This window comes from Scyliorhinus torazame, chromosome X (genome assembly GCF_047496885.1).
Source record: "Scyliorhinus torazame isolate Kashiwa2021f chromosome X, sScyTor2.1, whole genome shotgun sequence".
Lineage (NCBI taxonomy): Eukaryota > Metazoa > Chordata > Chondrichthyes > Carcharhiniformes > Scyliorhinidae > Scyliorhinus > Scyliorhinus torazame.
The window spans coordinates 35,939,839-35,964,118 of record NC_092738.1 but is presented as its reverse complement, the minus strand read 5'-3'; positions in this window follow the sequence as shown (position 1 = coordinate 35,964,118).

Below are 24,280 nucleotides of genomic sequence, written 5' to 3'. Positions count from 1 at the left end.
GCTGTTTACACACTGACCGCAGAGTGGCGCTGTCTACACACTGACCACACAGTGGCGCAGTTTACACACTGACCGCACAGTGGCGCTGTTTACACACTGACCACACAGTGGCGCTGTCTACACACTGACCACACAGTGGCGCTGTTTACACACTGACCGCACAGTGGCGGAGTCTACACACTGACCACACAGTGGCGCTGTTTACACACAGACCGCACAGTGGCGCTGTCTACACACTGACCACACAGTGGCGGTGTCTACACACTGACCGCACAGTGGCGCTGTCTTCACACTGACCGCACAGTGGTGCTGTTTGCACACTGACCGCACAGTGACCGCACAGTGGCACTGTCTACACACTGACCACTCAGTGGCGCTGTTTACACACTGACCGCACAGTGGCGCTGTCTACACACTGACCGCACAGTGGCACTGTTTACACACTGACCACACAGTGGCGCTGTCTACACACTGACTGCACAGTGGCGCTGTTTACACACTGACCACACAGTGGCGCTGTTCACACACTGACCACACAGTGGCGCTGTTCACACACTGACCACACAGTGGCGCTGTTTACACACTGACCACACAGTGGCGCTGTCTACACACTGACTGCACAGTGGCGCTGTTTACACACTGACCACACAGTGGCGCTATTTACACACTGACCGCACAGTGGCGCTGTTCACACACTGACCACACAGTGTCGCTGTTTACACACTGACCGCACAGTGGCGCTGTTTACACACTGACCGCACAGTGGCGCTGTTTACACACTGACCGCACAGTGGCGCTGTTTACACACTGACCACACAGTGGCGCTGTTTACACACTGACCACACAGTGGCGCTGTTCACACACTGACCACACAGTGGCGCTGATTACACACTGACCACACAGTGGCGCTGTTCACACACTGACCACACAGTGGCGCTGTTTCCACACTGACCACACAGTGGCGCTGTTCACACACTGACCACACAGTGGCGTTGTTCACACACTGACCGCACAGTGGCGTTGTTTCCACACTGACCACACAGTGGCGCTGTTCACACACTGACCACACAGTGGCGTTGTTCACACACTGACCGCACAGTGGCGCTATTTACACACTGACCGCACAGTGGCGCTGTTTACACACTGACCACACAGTGGCGTAGTTTACACACTGACCGCACAGTGGCGCAGTTTACACACTGACCGCACAGTGGCGCTATTTACACACTGACCGCACAGTGGCGCTATTTACACACTGACCGCACAGTGGCGCTATTTACACACTGACCGCACAGTGGCGCTGTTTACACACTGACCGCACAGTGGCGCTGTTCACACACTGACCGCACAGTGGCGCTGTCTAAAAACTGACCACACAGTGGCGCTGTTCACACACTGACCACACAGTGGCTCTGTATACACACTGACCACACAGTGTCGCTGTTTACACACTGACTACACAGTGTAGCTGTTTACACACTGACCACACAGTGTCGCTGTTTACACACTGACCACACAGTGTCGCTGTTTACACACTGACCGCACAGTGTCGCTGTTCACACACTGACCGCACAGTGGCGCTGTTTACACACTGACCACACAGTGTCGCTGTTTACACACTGACCACACAGTGGCGCTGTTTACACACTGACCACACAGTGGCGCTGTTTACACACTGACCACACAGTGGCGCTGCTTACACACTGACCACACAGTGTAGCTGTTTACACACTGACCACACAGTGTCGCTGTTTACACACTGACCACACAGTGTCGCTGTTTACACGCTGACCGCACAGTGGCGCTGTTTACACACTGACCACACAGTGTCGCTGTTTACACACTGACCACACAGTGTCGCTGTTCACACACTGACCACACAGTGTCGCTGTTCACACACTGACCACACACTGGCGCTGTTCACACTCTGGCCACACAGTGGCGCTGTTTACACACTGACCGCACAGTGGCGCTGTTTACACACTGACCGCACAGTGGCGCTATTTACACACTGACCGCACAGTGGCGCTATTTACACACTGACCGCACAGTGGCGCTGTTTACACACTGACCGCACAGTGGCGCTGTTCACACACTGACCGCACAGTGGCGCTGTCTAAAAACTGACCACACAGTGGCGCTGTTCACACACTGATCACACAGTGGCTCTGTTTACACACTGACCACACAGTGTCGCTGTTTACACACTGACCACACAGTGTAGCTGTTTACACACTGACCACACAGTGTCGCTGTTTACACACTGACCACACAGTGTCGCTGTTTACACACTGACCACACAGTGTCGCTGTTCACACACTGACCGCACAGTGGCGCTGTTTACACACTGACCACACAGTGTCGCTGTTTACACACTGACCACACAGTGGCGCTGTTTACACACTGACCACACAGTGGCGCTGTTTACACACTGACCACACAGTGGCGCTGTTTACACACTGACCACACAGTGTAGCTGTTTACACACTGACCACACAGTGTCGCTGTTTACACACTGACCACACAGTGTTGCTGTTTACACGCTGACCGCACAGTGGCGCTGTTTACACACTGACCACACAGTGTCGCTGTTTACACACTGACCACACAGTGTCGCTGTTCACACACTGACCACACAGTGTCGCTGTTCACACACTGACCACACACTGGCGCTGTTTACACACTGACCACACAGTGGCGCTGTTTACACACTGACCGCACAGTGGCGCTGTTCACACACTGACCACACAGTGGCGCTGTTCACACACTGACCGCACAGTGGCGCTGTTCACACACTGACCGCACAGTGGCGCTGTTCACACACTGACCACACAGTGTCGCTGTTCACACACTGACCACACAGTGTCGCTGTTCACACACTGACCACACACTGGCGCTGTTTACACACTGACCACACAGTGTCGCTGTTTACACACCGACCACACTGTGGCGCTGTTTACACACCGACCACACAGTGGCGCTGTTTACACACTGACCGCACAGTGGCGTTGTTTACACACTGACCGCACAGTGGCGCTGTTTACACACTGACCGCACAGAGGCACTGTCTACTCACTGACCGCACAGTGGCGCTGTTTACACACTGACCACACAGTGGCGCTGTCTACACACTGACCGCACAGTGGCGCTGTCTACACACTGACCGCACAGTGGCGCTGTTTACACACTGACCACACAGTGTCGCTGTTTACACACTGACCACACAGTGGTGCTGTTTACACACTGACCACACAGTGTCGCTGTTTACACACTGACCGCACAGTGGTGCTGTTTACACACTGACCACACAGTGGCGCTGTTTACACACTGACCACACAGTTGCGCTGCTTACACACTGACCACACAGTGGCACTGTCTACACACTGACCACACAGTGGCGCTGTTTACACACTGACCACACAGTGGCGCTGTTTACACACTGACCACACAGTGGCGCTGTTTACACACTGACCGCACAGTGGCGCTGTCTACACACTGACCACACAGTGTCGCTGTTTACACGCTGACCGCACAGTGGCGCTGTTTACACACTGACCGCACAGTGGCGCTGTTTACACACTGAACGCACAGTGGCGCTGTCTACACACTGACCACACAGTGGCGGTGTTTACACACTGACCACACAGTGGCGCTGTTTACACACTGACCGCACAGTGGCGCTGTTTACACACTGACCACACAGTGGCGCTGTTTATACACTGACCACACAGTGGCGCTGTTTACACACTGACCACACAGTGGCGCTGTTCACACACTGACCACACAGTGTCGCTGTTTACACACTGACGGCACAGTGGCGCTGTTTACACACTGACCACACAGTGGCGCTGTTTACACACTGACCACACAGTGTAGCTGTTTACACACTGACCACACAGTGTCGCTGTTTACACACTGATCACACAGTGTCGCTGTTTACACGCTGACCGCACAGTGGCGCTGTTTACACACTGACCACACAGTGTCACTGTTTACACACTGACCACACAGTGTCGCTGTTCACACACTGACCACACAGTGTCGCTGTTCACACACTGACCACACACTGGCGCTGTTTACACACTGACCGCACAGTGGCGCTGTTCACACACTGACCACACAGTGGCGCTGTTTACACACTGACCGCACAGTGGCGCTGTTTACACACTGACCACACAGTGTCGCTGTTCACACACTGACCACACAGTGTCGCTGTTCACACACTGACCACACACTGGCGCTGTTTACACACTGACCACACAGTGTCGCTGTTTACACACTGACCACACAGTGGCGCTGTTTACACACTGACCACACAGTGGCGCTGTTCACACACTGACCACACAGTGGCGCTGTTTACACACTGACCACACAGTGGCGCTGTTTACACACTGACCACACAGTGGCGCTGTCTACACACTGACCACACAGTGGTGCTGTTTACACACTGACCACACAGTGTCGCTGTTTACACACTGACCACACAGTGTCGCTGTTTACACACCGACCACACTGTGGCGCTGTTTACACACCGACCACACAGTGGCGCTGTTTACACACTGACCGCACAGTGGCGTTGTTTACACAGTGACCGCACAGTGGCGCTGTTTACACACTGACCGCACAGTGGCGCTGTCTACACACTGACCGCACAGTGGCGCTGTTTACACACTGACCACACAGTGTCGCTGTTTACACACTGACCACACAGTGGTGCTGTTTACACACTGACCACACAGTGTCGCTGTTTACACACTGACCGCACAGTGGTGCTGTTTACACACTGACCACACAGTGGCGCTGTTTACACACTGACCACACAGTTGCGCTGTTTACCCACTGACCGCACAGTGGCGCTGTTTGCACATTGACCACACAGTGGCGCTTTTAACACACTGACCACACAGTGGCACTGTCTACACACTGACCACACAGTGGCGCTGTTTACACACTGACCACACAGTGGCGCTGTTTACACACTGACCACACAGTGGCGCTGTTTACACACTGACCGCACAGTGGCGCTGTTTACATGCTGACCGCACAGTGGCGCTGTTTACACACTGACCGCACAGTGGCGCTGTTTACACACTGACCACACAGTGGCGCTGTTTACACACTGACCACACAGTGTCGCTGTTTACACGCTGACCGCACAGTGGCGCTGTTTACACACTGACCGCACAGTGGCGCTGTTTACACACTGAACGCACAGTGGCGCTGTCTACACACTGACCACACAGTGGCGGTGTTTACACACTGACCACACAGTGGCGCTGTTTACACACTGACCGCACAGTGGCGCTGTTTACACACTGACCACACAGTGGCGCTGTTTACACACTGACCACACAGTGGCGCTGTTTACACACTGACCACACAGTGGCGCTGTTCACACACTGACCACACAGTGGCGCTGTTTACACACTGACGGCACAGTGGCGCTGTTTACACACTGACCACACAGTGGCGCTGTTCACACACTGACCACACAGTGGCGCTGTTTACACACTGACCGCACGGTGGTGCTGTTTTCACACTGACCGCACAGTGGCGCTGTTTACACACTGACCGCACAGTGGCGCTGTTTACACACTGACCGCACAGTGGCGCTGTTCACACACTGACCACACAGTGGCGCTGTTTACACACTGACCACACAGTGGCGCTGTTTACACACTGACCACACAGTGGCGCTGTTTACACACTGACCACACAGTGGCGCTGTTCACACACTGACCACACAGTGGCGCTGTTTACACACTGACGGCACAGTGGCGCTGTTTACACACTGACCACACAGTGGCGCTGTTCACACACTGACCGCACAGTGGCGCTGTTTACACACTGACCGCACGGTGGTGCTGTTTTCACACTGACCGCACAGTGGCGCTGTTTACACACTGACCGCACAGTGGCGCTGTTTACACACTGACCGCACAGTTGCGCTGTTCACACACTGACCACACAGTGTCGCTGTTTACACACTGACCACACAGTGTCGCTGTTTACACACTGACCGCACAGTGGCGCTGTTTACACACTGACCGCACGGTGGTGCTGTTTTCACACTGACCGCACAGTGGCGCTGTTTACACACTGACCGCACAGTGGCGCTGTTTACACACTGACCGCACAGTGGCGCTGTTTACACACTGACCGCACAGTGGCGCTGTTTACACACTGACCGCACAGTGGCGCTGTTTACACACTGACCGCACAGTGGCGCTGTTTACACACTGACCGCACAGTGGCGCTGTTTACACACTGACCGCACAGTGGCGCTGATTACACACTGACCGCACAGTGGCGCTGTTTACACACTGACCACACAGTGGCGCTGTTTACACACTGACCACACAGTGGCGCTGCTTCCACTCTGACCACACAGTGGCGCTGTTTCCACACTGACCACACAGTGGCGCTGTTCACACACTGACCACACAGTGGCGTTGTTCACACACTGAACACACAGTGGCGCTGTTCACACACTGACCGCACAGTGGCGCTGTTCACACACTGGCCGCACAGTGGCGCTGTCTACACACTGACCACACAGTGGCGCTGTGCACACACTGACCACACAGTGGCTCTGTTTACACACTGACCACACAGTGGCGCTGTCTACACACTGATCGCACAGTGGCTCTGTTTACACACTGACCACACAGTGGCGCTGTTTACACACTGACCGCACAGTGGCGCTGGTTACACACTGACCACACAGTGGCACTGTTTACACACTGACCACACAGTGGCGCTGTTTACACACTGACCGCACAGTGGCGCTGTTCACACACTGACCACACAGTGGCGCTGTTCACACACTGACCACACAGTGTCGCTGTTTACACACTGACCACACAGTGGCGCTGTTTACACACTGACCGCACAGTGGCGCTGTTCACACACTGATCACACAGTGGCGTAGTTTACACACTGACCGCACAGTGGCGCAGTTTACACACTGACCGCACAGTGGCGCTATTTACACACTGACCGCACAGTGGCGCTATTTACACACTGACCACACAGTGGCGCTATTTACACACTGACCGCACAGTGGCGCTGTTTACACACTGACCGCACAGTGGCGCTGTTTACACACTGACCGCACAGTGGCGCTATTTACACACTGACCGCACAGTGGCGCTATTTACACACTGACCACACAGTGGCGCTATTTACACACTGACCGCACAGTGGCGCTGTTTACACACTGACCGCACAGTGGCGCTGTTTACACACTGACCGCACAGTGGCGCTGTTCACACACTGACCGCACAGTGGCGCTGTCTAAAAACTGACCACACAGTGGCGCTGTTCACACACTGACCACACAGTGGCTCTGTTTACACACTGACCACACAGTGTCGCTGTTTACTCACTGACCACACAGTGTCGCTGTTTACACACTGACCACACAGTGGCGCTGTTCACACACTGACCGCACAGTGGCGCTGTCTAAAAACTGACCACACAGTGGCGCTGTTCACACACTGACCACACAGTGTCGCTGTTCACACACTGACCGCACAGTGGCGCTGTTTACACACTGACCACACAGTGGCGCTGTTTACACACTGACCACACAGTGGCGCTGTTTACACACTGACCACACAGTGGCGCTGTTTACACACTGACCACACAGTGTAGCTGTTTACACACTGACCTCACAGTGTCGCTGTTTACACACTGACCACACAGTGTCGCTGTTTACACGCTGACCGCACAGTGGCGCTGTTTACACACTGACCACACAGTGTCGCTGTTTACACACTGACCACACAGTGTCGCTGTTCACACACTGACCACACAGTGTCGCTGTTCACACACTGACCACACACTGGCGCTGTTTACACACTGACCACACAGTGGCGCTGTTTACACACTGACCGCACAGTGGCGCTGTTTACACACTGACCGCACAGTGGCGCTGTTTACACACTGACCGCACAGTGGCGCTATTTACACACTGACCACACAGTGGCGCTATTTACACACTGACCACACAGTGGCGCTATTTACACACTGACCGCACAGTGGCGCTGTTCACACACTGACCGCACAGTGTCGCTGTTTACACACTGACCACACAGTGGCGCTGTTCACACACTGACCGCACAGTGGCGCTTTCTAAAAACTGACCACACAGTGGCGCTGTTTACACACTTACCGCACAGTGGCGCTATTTACACACTGACCGCACAGTGGCGCTGTTCACACACTGACCGCACAGTGGCGCTTTCTAAAAACTGACCACACAGTGGCGCTGTTCACACACTGACCACACAGTGGCTCTGTTTACACACTGACCACACAGTGTCGCTGTTTACACACTGACCACACAGTGTAGCTGTTTACACACTGACCACACAGTGTCGCTGTTTACACACTGACCACACAGTGGCGCTATTTACACACTGACCACACAGTGGCGCTGTTTACACACTGACCACACAGTGGCGCTGTTCACACACTGACCACACAGTGGCGCTGTTTACACACTGACGGCACAGTGGCGCTGTTTACACACTGACCACACAGTGGCGCTGTTCACACACTGACCACACAGTGGCGCTGTTTACACACTGACCGCACGGTGGTGCTGTTTTCACACTGACCGCACAGTGGCGCTGTTTACACACTGACCGCACAGTGTCGCTGTTTACACACTGACCGCACAGTGGCGCTGTTCACACACTGACCACACAGTGGCGCTGTTTACACACTGACCACACAGTGGCGCTGTTTACACACTGACCACACAGTGGCGCTGTTTACACACTGACCACACAGTGGCGCTGTTCACACACTGACCACACAGTGGTGCTGTTTACACACTGACGGCACAGTGGCGCTGTTTACACACTGACCACACAGTGGCGCTGTTCACACACTGACCGCACAGTGGCGCTGTTTACACACTGACCGCACGGTGGCGCTGTTTTCACACTGACCGCACAGTGGCGCTGTTTACACACTGACCGCACAGTGGCGCTGTTTACACACTGACCGCACAGTTGCGCTGTTCACACACTGACCACACAGTGTCGCTGTTTACACACTGACCACACAGTGGCGCTGTTTACACACTGACCGCACAGTGGTGCTGTTTTCACACAGACCGCACAGTGGCGCTGTTTACACACTGACCGCACAGTGGCGCTGTTTACACACTGACCGCACAGTGGCGCTGTTTACACACTGACCGCACAGTGGCGCTGTTTACACACTGACCGCACAGTGGCGCTGTTTACACACTGACCGCACAGTGGCGCTGTTTACACACTGACCACACAGTGGCGCTGTTTACACACAGACCGCACAGTGGCGCTGTTTACACACTGACCACACAGTGGCGCTGTTTGCACACTGAACGCACAGTGGCGCTGATTACACACTGACCGCACAGTGGCGCTGTTTACACACTGACCACACAGTGGCGCTGTTTTCACACAGACCGCACAGTGGCGCTGTTTACACACTGACCGCACAGTGGCGCTGTTTACACACTGACCGCACAGTGGCGCTGTTTACACACTGACCGCACAGTGGCGCTGTTTACACACTGACCGCACAGTGGCGCTGTTTACACACTGACCGCACAGTGGCGCTGTTTACACACTGACCACACAGTGGCGCTGTTTACACACAGACCGCACAGTGGCGCTGTTTACACACTGACCACACAGTGGCGCTGTTTGCACACTGAACGCACAGTGGCGCTGATTACACACTGACCGCACAGTGGCGCTGTTTACACACTGACCACACAGTGGCGCTGTCTACACACTGATCGCACAGTGGCTCTGTTTACACACTGACCACACAGTGGCGCTGTTTACACACTGACCGCACAGTGGCGCTGGTTACACACTGACCACACAGTGGCACTGTTTACACACTGACCACACAGTGGCGCTGTTTACACACTGACCGCACAGTGGCGCTGTTCACACACTGACCACACAGTGTCGCTGTTTACACACTGACCACACAGTGGCGCTGTTTACACACTGACCGCACAGTGGCGCTGTTCACACACTGATCACACAGTGGCGTAGTTTACACACTGACCGCACAGTGGCGCAGTTTACACACTGACCGCACAGTGGCGCTATTTACACACTGACCGCACAGTGGCGCTATTTACACACTGACCACACAGTGGCGCTATTTACACACTGACCGCACAGTGGCACTGTTTACACACTGACCGCACAGTGGCGCTGTTTACACACTGACCGCACAGTGGCGCTATTTACACACTGACCGCACAGTGGCGCTATTTACACACTGACCACACAGTGGCGCTATTTACACACTGACCGCACAGTGGCGCTGTTTACACACTGACCGCACAGTGGCGCTGTTCACACACTGACCGCACAGTGGCGCTGTCTAAAAACTGACCACACAGTGGCGCTGTTCACACACTGACCACACAGTGGCTCTGTTTACACACTGACCACACAGTGTCGCTGTTTACACACTGACCACACAGTGTAGCTGTTTACACACTGACCACACAGTGTCGCTGTTTACACACTGACCACACAGTGTCGCTGTTTACACACTGACCACACAGTGGCGCTGTTCACACACTGACCACACAGTGTAGCTGTTTACACACTGACCACACAGTGTCGCTGTTCACACACTGACCACACAGTGTCGCTGTTCACACACTGACCGCACAGTGGCGCTGTTTGCACACTGACCACACAGTGTCGCTGTTTACACACTGACCACACAGTGGCGCTGTTTACACACTGACCACACAGTGGCGCTGTTTACACACTGACCACACAGTGTAGCTGTTTACACACTGACCACACAGTGTCGCTGTTTACACACTGACCACACAGTGTCGCTGTTTACACGCTGACCGCACAGTGGCGCTGTTTACCCACTGACCACACAGTGTCGCTGTTTACACACTGACCACACAGTGGCGCTGTTTACACACTGACCGCACAGTGGCGCTGTCTACACACTGACCACACAGTGTCGCTGTTTACACGCTGACCGCACAGTGGCGCTGTTTACACACTGACCGCACAGTGGCGCTGTTTACACACTGAACGCACAGTGGCGCTGTCTACACACTGACCACACAGTGGCGGTGTTTACACACTGACCACACAGTGGCGCTGTTTACACACTGACCGCACAGTGGCGCTGTTTACACACTGACCACACAGTGGCGCTGTTTATACACTGACCACACAGTGGCGCTGTTTACACACTGACCACACAGTGGCGCTGTTCACACACTGACCACACAGTGTCGCTGTTTACACACTGACGGCACAGTGGCGCTGTTTACACACTGACCACACAGTGGCGCTGTTTACACACTGACCACACAGTGTAGCTGTTTACACACTGACCACACAGTGTCGCTGTTTACACACTGATCACACAGTGTCGCTGTTTACACGCTGACCGCACAGTGGCGCTGTTTACACACTGACCACACAGTGTCACTGTTTACACACTGACCACACAGTGTCGCTGTTCACACACTGACCACACAGTGTCGCTGTTCACACACTGACCACACACTGGCGCTGTTTACACACTGACCGCACAGTGGCGCTGTTCACACACTGACCACACAGTGGCGCTGTTTACACACTGACCGCACAGTGGCGCTGTTTACACACTGACCACACAGTGTCGCTGTTCACACACTGACCACACAGTGTCGCTGTTCACACACTGACCACACACTGGCGCTGTTTACACACTGACCACACAGTGTCGCTGTTTACACACTGACCACACAGTGGCGCTGTTTACACACTGACCACACAGTGGCGCTGTTCACACACTGACCACACAGTGGCGCTGTTTACACACTGACCACACAGTGGCGCTGTTTACACACTGACCACACAGTGGCGCTGTCTACACACTGACCACACAGTGGTGCTGTTTACACACTGACCACACAGTGTCGCTGTTTACACACTGACCACACAGTGTCGCTGTTTACACACCGACCACACTGTGGCGCTGTTTACACACCGACCACACAGTGGCGCTGTTTACACACTGACCGCACAGTGGCGTTGTTTACACAGTGACCGCACAGTGGCGCTGTTTACACACTGACCGCACAGTGGCGCTGTCTACACACTGACCGCACAGTGGCGCTGTTTACACACTGACCACACAGTGTCGCTGTTTACACACTGACCACACAGTGGTGCTGTTTACACACTGACCACACAGTGTCGCTGTTTACACACTGACCGCACAGTGGTGCTGTTTACACACTGACCACACAGTGGCGCTGTTTACACACTGACCACACAGTTGCGCTGTTTACCCACTGACCGCACAGTGGCGCTGTTTGCACATTGACCACACAGTGGCGCTTTTAACACACTGACCACACAGTGGCACTGTCTACACACTGACCACACAGTGGCGCTGTTTACACACTGACCACACAGTGGCGCTGTTTACACACTGACCACACAGTGGCGCTGTTTACACACTGACCGCACAGTGGCGCTGTTTACATGCTGACCGCACAGTGGCGCTGTTTACACACTGACCGCACAGTGGCGCTGTTTACACACTGACCACACAGTGGCGCTGTTTACACACTGACCACACAGTGTCGCTGTTTACACGCTGACCGCACAGTGGCGCTGTTTACACACTGACCGCACAGTGGCGCTGTTTACACACTGAACGCACAGTGGCGCTGTCTACACACTGACCACACAGTGGCGGTGTTTACACACTGACCACACAGTGGCGCTGTTTACACACTGACCGCACAGTGGCGCTGTTTACACACTGACCACACAGTGGCGCTGTTTACACACTGACCACACAGTGGCGCTGTTTACACACTGACCACACAGTGGCGCTGTTCACACACTGACCACACAGTGGCGCTGTTTACACACTGACGGCACAGTGGCGCTGTTTACACACTGACCACACAGTGGCGCTGTTCACACACTGACCACACAGTGGCGCTGTTTACACACTGACCGCACGGTGGTGCTGTTTTCACACTGACCGCACAGTGGCGCTGTTTACACACTGACCGCACAGTGGCGCTGTTTACACACTGACCGCACAGTGGCGCTGTTCACACACTGACCACACAGTGGCGCTGTTTACACACTGACCACACAGTGGCGCTGTTTACACACTGACCACACAGTGGCGCTGTTTACACACTGACCACACAGTGGCGCTGTTCACACACTGACCACACAGTGGCGCTGTTTACACACTGACGGCACAGTGGCGCTGTTTACACACTGACCACACAGTGGCGCTGTTCACACACTGACCGCACAGTGGCGCTGTTTACACACTGACCGCACGGTGGTGCTGTTTTCACACTGACCGCACAGTGGCGCTGTTTACACACTGACCGCACAGTGGCGCTGTTTACACACTGACCGCACAGTTGCGCTGTTCACACACTGACCACACAGTGTCGCTGTTTACACACTGACCACACAGTGTCGCTGTTTACACACTGACCGCACAGTGGCGCTGTTTACACACTGACCGCACGGTGGTGCTGTTTTCACACTGACCGCACAGTGGCGCTGTTTACACACTGACCGCACAGTGGCGCTGTTTACACACTGACCGCACAGTGGCGCTGTTTACACACTGACCGCACAGTGGCGCTGTTTACACACTGACCGCACAGTGGCGCTGTTTACACACTGACCGCACAGTGGCGCTGTTTACACACTGACCGCACAGTGGCGCTGTTTACACACTGACCGCACAGTGGCGCTGATTACACACTGACCGCACAGTGGCGCTGTTTACACACTGACCACACAGTGGCGCTGTTTACACACTGACCACACAGTGGCGCTGCTTCCACTCTGACCACACAGTGGCGCTGTTTCCACACTGACCACACAGTGGCGCTGTTCACACACTGACCACACAGTGGCGTTGTTCACACACTGAACACACAGTGGCGCTGTTCACACACTGACCGCACAGTGGCGCTGTTCACACACTGGCCGCACAGTGGCGCTGTCTACACACTGACCACACAGTGGCGCTGTGCACACACTGACCACACAGTGGCTCTGTTTACACACTGACCACACAGTGGCGCTGTCTACACACTGATCGCACAGTGGCTCTGTTTACACACTGACCACACAGTGGCGCTGTTTACACACTGACCGCACAGTGGCGCTGGTTACACACTGACCACACAGTGGCACTGTTTACACACTGACCACACAGTGGCGCTGTTTACACACTGACCGCACAGTGGCGCTGTTCACACACTGACCACACAGTGGCGCTGTTCACACACTGACCACACAGTGTCGCTGTTTACACACTGACCACACAGTGGCGCTGTTTACACACTGACCGCACAGTGGCGCTGTTCACACACTGATCACACAGTGGCGTAGTTTACACACTGACCGCACAGTGGCGCAGTTTACACACTGACCGCACAGTGGCGCTATTTACACACTGACCGCACAGTGGCGCTATTTACACACTGACCACACAGTGGCGCTATTTACACACTGACCGCACAGTGGCGCTGTTTACACACTGACCGCACAGTGGCGCTGTTTACACACTGACCGCACAGTGGCGCTATTTACACACTGACCGCACAGTGGCGCTATTTACACACTGACCACACAGTGGCGCTATTTACACACTGACCGCACAGTGGCGCTGTTTACACACTGACCGCACAGTGGCGCTGTTTACACACTGACCGCACAGTGGCGCTGTTCACACACTGACCGCACAGTGGCGCTGTCTAAAAACTGACCACACAGTGGCGCTGTTCACACACTGACCACACAGTGGCTCTGTTTACACACTGACCACACAGTGTCGCTGTTTACTCACTGACCACACAGTGTCGCTGTTTACACACTGACCACACAGTGGCGCTGTTCACACACTGACCGCACAGTGGCGCTGTCTAAAAACTGACCACACAGTGGCGCTGTTCACACACTGACCACACAGTGTCGCTGTTCACACACTGACCGCACAGTGGCGCTGTTTACACACTGACCACACAGTGGCGCTGTTTACACACTGACCACACAGTGGCGCTGTTTACACACTGACCACACAGTGGCGCTGTTTACACACTGACCACACAGTGTAGCTGTTTACACACTGACCTCACAGTGTCGCTGTTTACACACTGACCACACAGTGTCGCTGTTTACACGCTGACCGCACAGTGGCGCTGTTTACACACTGACCACACAGTGTCGCTGTTTACACACTGACCACACAGTGTCGCTGTTCACACACTGACCACACAGTGTCGCTGTTCACACACTGACCACACACTGGCGCTGTTTACACACTGACCACACAGTGGCGCTGTTTACACACTGACCGCACAGTGGCGCTGTTTACACACTGACCGCACAGTGGCGCTGTTTACACACTGACCGCACAGTGGCGCTATTTACACACTGACCACACAGTGGCGCTATTTACACACTGACCACACAGTGGCGCTATTTACACACTGACCGCACAGTGGCGCTGTTCACACACTGACCGCACAGTGTCGCTGTTTACACACTGACCACACAGTGGCGCTGTTCACACACTGACCGCACAGTGGCGCTTTCTAAAAACTGACCACACAGTGGCGCTGTTTACACACTTACCGCACAGTGGCGCTATTTACACACTGACCGCACAGTGGCGCTGTTCACACACTGACCGCACAGTGGCGCTTTCTAAAAACTGACCACACAGTGGCGCTGTTCACACACTGACCACACAGTGGCTCTGTTTACACACTGACCACACAGTGTCGCTGTTTACACACTGACCACACAGTGTAGCTGTTTACACACTGACCACACAGTGTCGCTGTTTACACACTGACCACACAGTGGCGCTATTTACACACTGACCACACAGTGGCGCTGTTTACACACTGACCACACAGTGGCGCTGTTCACACACTGACCACACAGTGGCGCTGTTTACACACTGACGGCACAGTGGCGCTGTTTACACACTGACCACACAGTGGCGCTGTTCACACACTGACCACACAGTGGCGCTGTTTACACACTGACCGCACGGTGGTGCTGTTTTCACACTGACCGCACAGTGGCGCTGTTTACACACTGACCGCACAGTGTCGCTGTTTACACACTGACCGCACAGTGGCGCTGTTCACACACTGACCACACAGTGGCGCTGTTTACACACTGACCACACAGTGGCGCTGTTTACACACTGACCACACAGTGGCGCTGTTTACACACTGACCACACAGTGGCGCTGTTCACACACTGACCACACAGTGGTGCTGTTTACACACTGACGGCACAGTGGCGCTGTTTACACACTGACCACACAGTGGCGCTGTTCACACACTGACCGCACAGTGGCGCTGTTTACACACTGACCGCACGGTGGCGCTGTTTTCACACTGACCGCACAGTGGCGCTGTTTACACACTGACCGCACAGTGGCGCTGTTTACACACTGACCGCACAGTTGCGCTGTTCACACACTGACCACACAGTGTCGCTGTTTACACACTGACCACACAGTGGCGCTGTTTACACACTGACCGCACAGTGGTGCTGTTTTCACACAGACCGCACAGTGGCGCTGTTTACACACTGACCGCACAGTGGCGCTGTTTACACACTGACCGCACAGTGGCGCTGTTTACACACTGACCGCACAGTGGCGCTGTTTACACACTGACCGCACAGTGGCGCTGTTTACACACTGACCGCACAGTGGCGCTGTTTACACACTGACCACACAGTGGCGCTGTTTACACACAGACCGCACAGTGGCGCTGTTTACACACTGACCACACAGTGGCGCTGTTTGCACACTGAACGCACAGTGGCGCTGATTACACACTGACCGCACAGTGGCGCTGTTTACACACTGACCACACAGTGGCGCTGTTTTCACACAGACCGCACAGTGGCGCTGTTTACACACTGACCGCACAGTGGCGCTGTTTACACACTGACCGCACAGTGGCGCTGTTTACACACTGACCGCACAGTGGCGCTGTTTACACACTGACCGCACAGTGGCGCTGTTTACACACTGACCACACAGTGGCGCTGTTTACACACAGACCGCACAGTGGCGCTGTTTACACACTGACCACACAGTGGCGCTGTTTGCACACTGAACGCACAGTGGCGCTGATTACACACTGACCGCACAGTGGCGCTGTTTACACACTGACCACACAGTGGCGCTGTCTACACACTGATCGCACAGTGGCTCTGTTTACACACTGACCACACAGTGGCGCTGTTTACACACTGACCGCACAGTGGCGCTGGTTACACACTGACCACACAGTGGCACTGTTTACACACTGACCACACAGTGGCGCTGTTTACACACTGACCGCACAGTGGCGCTGTTCACACACTGACCACACAGTGTCGCTGTTTACACACTGACCACACAGTGGCGCTGTTTACACACTGACCGCACAGTGGCGCTGTTCACACACTGATCACACAGTGGCGTAGTTTACACACTGACCGCACAGTGGCGCAGTTTACACACTGACCGCACAGTGGCGCTATTTACACACTGACCGCACAGTGGCGCTATTTACACACTGACCACACAGTGGCGCTATTTACACACTGACCGCACAGTGGCACTGTTTACACACTGACCGCACAGTGGCGCTGTTTACACACTGACCGCACAGTGGCGCTATTTACACACTGACCGCACAGTGGCGCTATTTACACACTGACCACACAGTGGCGCTATTTACACACTGACCGCACAGTGGCGCTGTTTACACACTGACCGCACAGTGGCGCTGTTCACACACTGACCGCACAGTGGCGCTGTCTAAAAACTGACCACACAGTGGCGCTGTTCACACACTGACCACACAGTGGCTCTGTTTACACACTGACCACACAGTGTCGCTGTTTACACACTGACCACACAGTGTAGCTGTTTACACACTGACCACACAGTGTCGCTGTTTACACACTGACCACACAGTGTCGCTGTTTACACACTGACCACACAGTGGCGCTGTTCACACACTGACCACACAGTGTAGCTGTTTACACACTGACCACACAGTGTCGCTGTTCACACACTGACCACACAGTGTCGCTGTTCACACACTGACCGCACAGTGGCGCTGTTTGCACACTGACCACACAGTGTCGCTGTTTACACACTGACCACACAGTGGCGCTGTTTACACACTGACCACACAGTGGCGCTGTTTACACACTGACCACACAGTGTAGCTGTTTACACACTGACCACACAGTGTCGCTGTTTACACACTGACCACACAGTGTCGCTGTTTACACGCTGACCGCACAGTGGCGCTGTTTACCCACTGACCACACAGTGTCGCTGTTTACACACTGACCACACAGTGTCGCTGTTCACACACTGACCACACAGTGTCGCTGTTCACACACTGACCACACACTGGCGCTGTTTACACACTGACCACACAGTGGCGCTGTTTACACACTGACCGCACAGTGGCGCTGTTTCCACACTGACCGCACAGTGGCGCTGTTTACACACTGACCGCACAGTGGCGTTATTTACACACTGACCACACAGTGGCGCTATTTACACACTGACCACACAGTGGCGCTATTTACACACTGACCGCACAGTGGCGCTGTTTACACACTGACCGCACAGTGGCGCTGTTCACACACTGACCGCACAGTGGCGCTTTCTAAAAACTGACCACACAGTGGCGCTGTTCATACACTGACCACACAGTGGCTCTGTTTACACACTGACCACACAGTGTCGCTGTTTACACACTGACCACACAGTGTAGCTGTTTACACACTGACCACACAGTGTCGCTGTTTACACACTGACCACACAGTGGCGCTATTTACACACTGACCACACAGTGGCGCTATTTAAACACTGACCGCACAGTGGCGCTGTTTACACGCTGACCGCACAGAGGCGCTGTTCACACACTGACCGCACAGTGGCGCTTTCTAAAAACTGACCACACAGTGGCGCTGTTCACACACTGACCACACAGTGTCGCTGTTTACACACTGACCACACAGTGTCGCTGTTTACACACTGACCACACAGTGTCGCTGTTTACACACTGACCACACAGTGTCGCTGTTTACACACTGACCACACAGTGTCGCTGTTCACACACTGACCGCACAGTGGCGCTGTTTACACACTGACCACACAGTGTCGCTGTTTACACACTGACCACACAGTGGCGCTGTTTACACACTGACCGCACAGTGGCGCTGTTCACACACTGACCACACAGTGGCGCTGTTCACACACTGACCACACAGTGTCGCTGTTTACACACTGACCACACAGTGGCGCTGTTTACACACTGACCGCACAATGGCGCTGTTCACACACTGATCACACAGTGGCGTAGTTTACACACTGACCGCACAGTGGCGCAGTTTACACACTGACCGCACAGTGGCGCTATTTACACACTGACCGCACAGTGGCGCTATTTACACACTGACCACACAGTGGCGCTATTTACACACTGACCGCACAGTGGCGCTGTTTACACACTGACCGCACAGTGGCGCTGTTTACACACTGACCGCACAGTGGCGCTATTTACACACTGACCGCACAGTGGCGCTATTTACACACTGACCGCACAGTGGCGCTGTTTACACACTGACCGCACAGTGGCGCTGTTCACACACTGACCACACAGTGGCGCTGTTCACACACTGACCACACAGTGTCGCTGTTTACACACTGACCACACAGTGGCGCTGTTTACACACTGACCGCACAATGGCGCTGTTCACACACTGATCACACAGTGGCGTAGTTTACACACTGACCGCACAGTGGCGCAGTTTACACACTGACCGCACAGTGGCGCTATTTACACACTGACCGCACAGTGGCGCTATTTACACACTGACCACACAGTGGCGCTATTTACACACTGACCGCACAGTGGCGCTGTTTACACACTGACCGCACAGTGGCGCTGTTTACACACTGACCGCACAGTGGCGCTATTTACACACTGACCGCACAGTGGCGCTATTTACACACTGACCACACAGTGGCGCTATTTACACACTGACCGCACAGTGGCGCTGTTTACACACTGACCGCACAGTGGCGCTGTTTACACACTGACCGCACAGTGGCGCTGTTCACACACTGACCGCACAGTGGCGCTGTCTAAAAACTGACCACACAGTGGCGCTGTTCACACACTGACCACACAGTGGCTCTGTTTACACACTGACCACACAGTGTCGCTGTTTACTCACTGACCACACAGTGTCGCTGTTTACACACTGACCACACAGTGGCGCTGTTCACACACTGACCGCACAGTGGCGCTGTCTAAAAACTGACCACACAGTGGCGCTGTTCACACACTGACCACACAGTGTCGCTGTTCACACACTGACCGCACAGTGGCGCTGTTTACACACTGACCACACAGTGGCGCTGTTTACACACTGACCACACAGTGGCGCTGTTTACACACTGACCACACAGTGGCGCTGTTTACACACTGACCACACAGTGTAGCTGTTTACACACTGACCTCACAGTGTCGCTGTTTACACACTGACCACACAGTGTCGCTGTTTACACGCTGACCGCACAGTGTCGCTGTTTACACACTGACCACACAGTGTCGCTGTTTACACACTGACCACACAGTGTCGCTGTTCACACACTGACCACACAGTGTCGCTGTTCACACACTGACCACACACTGGCGCTGTTTACACACTGACCACACAGTGGCGCTGTTTACACACTGACCGCACAGTGGCGCTGTTTACACACTGACCGCACAGTGGCGCTGTTTACACACTGACCGCACAGTGGCGCTGTTTACACACTGACCACACAGTGGCGCTATTTACACACTGACCACACAGTGGCGCTATTTACACACTGACCGCACAGTGGCGCTGTTCACACACTGACCGCACAGTGTCGCTGTTTACACACTGACCACACAGTGGCGCTGTTCACACACTGACCGCACAGTGGCGCTTTCTAAAAACTGACCACACAGTGGCGCTGTTTACACACTGACCGCACAGTGGCGCTATTTACACACTGACCGCACAGTGGCGCTGTTCACACACTGACCGCACAGTGGCGCTTTCTAAAAACTGACCACACAGTGACGCTGTTCACACACTGACCACACAGTGGCTCTGTTTACACACTGACCACACAGTGTCGCTGTTTACACACTGACCACACAGTGTAGCTGTTTACACACTGACCACACAGTGTCGCTGTTTACACACTGACCACACAGTGGCGCTATTTACACACTGACCACACAGTGGCGCTATTTACACACTGACCGCACAGTGTCGCTGTTTACACGCTGACCGCGCAGTGGCGCTGTTTACACACTGACCGCACAGTGGCGCTGTTTACACACTGACCACACAGTGGCGCTGTTCACACACTGACCGCACAGTGGCGCTGTTTACACACTGACCGCACGGTGGTGCTGTTTTCACACTGACCGCACAGTGGCGCTGTTTACACACTGACCGCACAGTGGCGCTGTTTACACACTGACCGCACAGTTGCGCTGTTCACACACTGACCACACAGTGTCGCTGTTTACACACTGACCACACAGTGGCGCTGTTTACACACTGACCGCACAGTGGCGCTATTTACACACTGACCGCACAGTGTCGCTGTTTACACGCTGACCGCACAGTGGCGCTGTTTACACACTGAACGCACAGTGGCGCTGTCTACACACTGACCACACAGTGGCGCTGTTCACACACTGACCACACAGTGGCTCTGTTTACACACTGACCACACAGTGTCGCTGTTTACACACTGACCGCACAGTGTCGCTGTTTACACACTGACCACACAGTGTCGCTGTTTACACACTGACCGCACAGTGGCGCTGTTTACACACTGAACGCACAGTGGCGCTGTCTACACACTGACCACACAGTGGCGGTGTTTACACACTGACCACACAGTGGCGCTGTTTACACACTGACCGCACAGTGGCGCTGTTTACACACTGACCACACAGTGGCGCTGTTTACACACTGACCACACAGTGGCGCTGTTTACACACTGACCACACAGTGGCGCTGTTCACACACTGACCACACAGTGGCGCTGTTTACACACTGACGGCACAGTGGCGCTGTTTACACACTGACCACACAGTGGCGCTGTTCACACACTGACCACACAGTGGCGCTGTTTACACACTGACCGCACGGTGGTGCTGTTTTCACACTGACCGCACAGTGGCGCTGTTTACACACTGACCGCACAGTGTCGCTGTTTACACACTGACCGCACAGTGGCGCTGTCCACACGCTGACCACACAGTGGCGCTGTTTACACACTGACCACACAGTGGCGCTGTTTACACACTGACCACACAGTGGCGCTGTTTACACACTGACCACACAGTGGCGCTGTTTACACACTGACCACACAGTGGCGCTGTTCACACACTGACCACACAGTGGTGCTGTTTACACACTGACGGCACAGTGGCGCTGTTTTCACACTGACCGCACAGTGGCGCTGTTTACACACTGACCGCACAGTGGCGCTGTTTACACACTGACCGCACAGTTGCGCTGTTCACACACTGACCACACAGTGTCGCTGTTTACACACTGACCACACAGTGGCGCTGTTTACACACTGACCGCACAGTGGTGCTGTTTTCACACTGACCGCACAGTGGCGCTGTTTACACACTGACCGCACAGTGGCGCTGTTTACACACTGACCGCACAGTGGCGCTGTTTACACACTGACCGCACAGTGGCGCTGTTTACACACTGACCGCACAGTGGCGCTGTTTACACACTGACCACACAGTGGCGCTGTTTACACACAGACCGCACAGTGGCGCTGTTTACACACTGACCACACAGTGGCGCTGTTTGCACACTGAACGCACAGTGGCGCTGATTACACACTGACCGCACAGTGGCGCTGTTTACACACTGACCACACAGTGGCGCTGTTTACACACTGACCACACAGTGGCGCTGTTCACACACTGACCACACAGTGGCGCTGCTTCCACTCTGACCACACAGTGGCGCTGTTCCCACACTGACCACACAGTGGCGCTGTTCACACACTGACCACACAGTGGCGTTGTTCACACACTGAACACACAGTGGCGCTGTTCACACACTGACCGCACAGTGGCGCTGTTCACACACTGGCCGCACAGTGGCGCTGTCTACACACTGACCACACAGTGGCGCTGTTCACACACTGACCACACAGTGGCTCTGTTTACACACTGACCACACAGTGGCGCTGTCTACACACTGATCGCACAGTGGCTCTGTTTACACACTGACCACACAGTGGCGCTGATTACACACTGACCGCACAGTGGCGCTGGTTACACACTGACCACACAGTGGCACTGTTTACACACTGACCACACAGTGGCGCTGTTTACACACTGACCGCACAGTGGCGCTGTTCACACACTGACCACACAGTGTCGCTGTTTACACACTGACCACACAGTGGCGCTGTTTACACACTGACCGCACAGTGGCGTAGTTTACACACTGACCGCACAGTGGCGCAGTTTACACACTGACCGCACAGTGGCGCTATTTACACACTGACCGCACAGTGGCGCTATTTACACACTGACCACACAGTGGCGCTATTTACACACTGACCGCACAGTGGCACTGTTTACACACTGACCGCACAGTGGCGCTGTTTACACACTGACCGCACAGTGGCGCTATTTACACACTGACCGCACAGTGGCGCTATTTACACACTGACCGCACAGTGGCGCTATTTACACACTGACCACACAGTGGCGCTATTTACACACTGACCGCACAGTGGCGCTGTTTACACACTGACCGCACAGTGGCGCTGTTCACACACTGACCGCACAGTGGCGCTGTCTAAAAACTGACCACACAGTGGCGCTGTTCACACACTGACCACACAGTGGCTCTGTTTACACACTGACCACACAGTGTCGCTGTTTACACACTGACCACACAGTGTCGCTGTTTACACACTGACCACACAGTGTCGCTGTTTACACACTGACCACACAGTGGCGCTGTTCACACACTGACCACACAGTGTAGCTGTTTACACACTGACCACACAGTGTCGCTGTTCACACACTGACCACACAGTGTCGCTGTTCACACACTGACCGCACAGTGGCGCTGTTTGCACACTGACCACA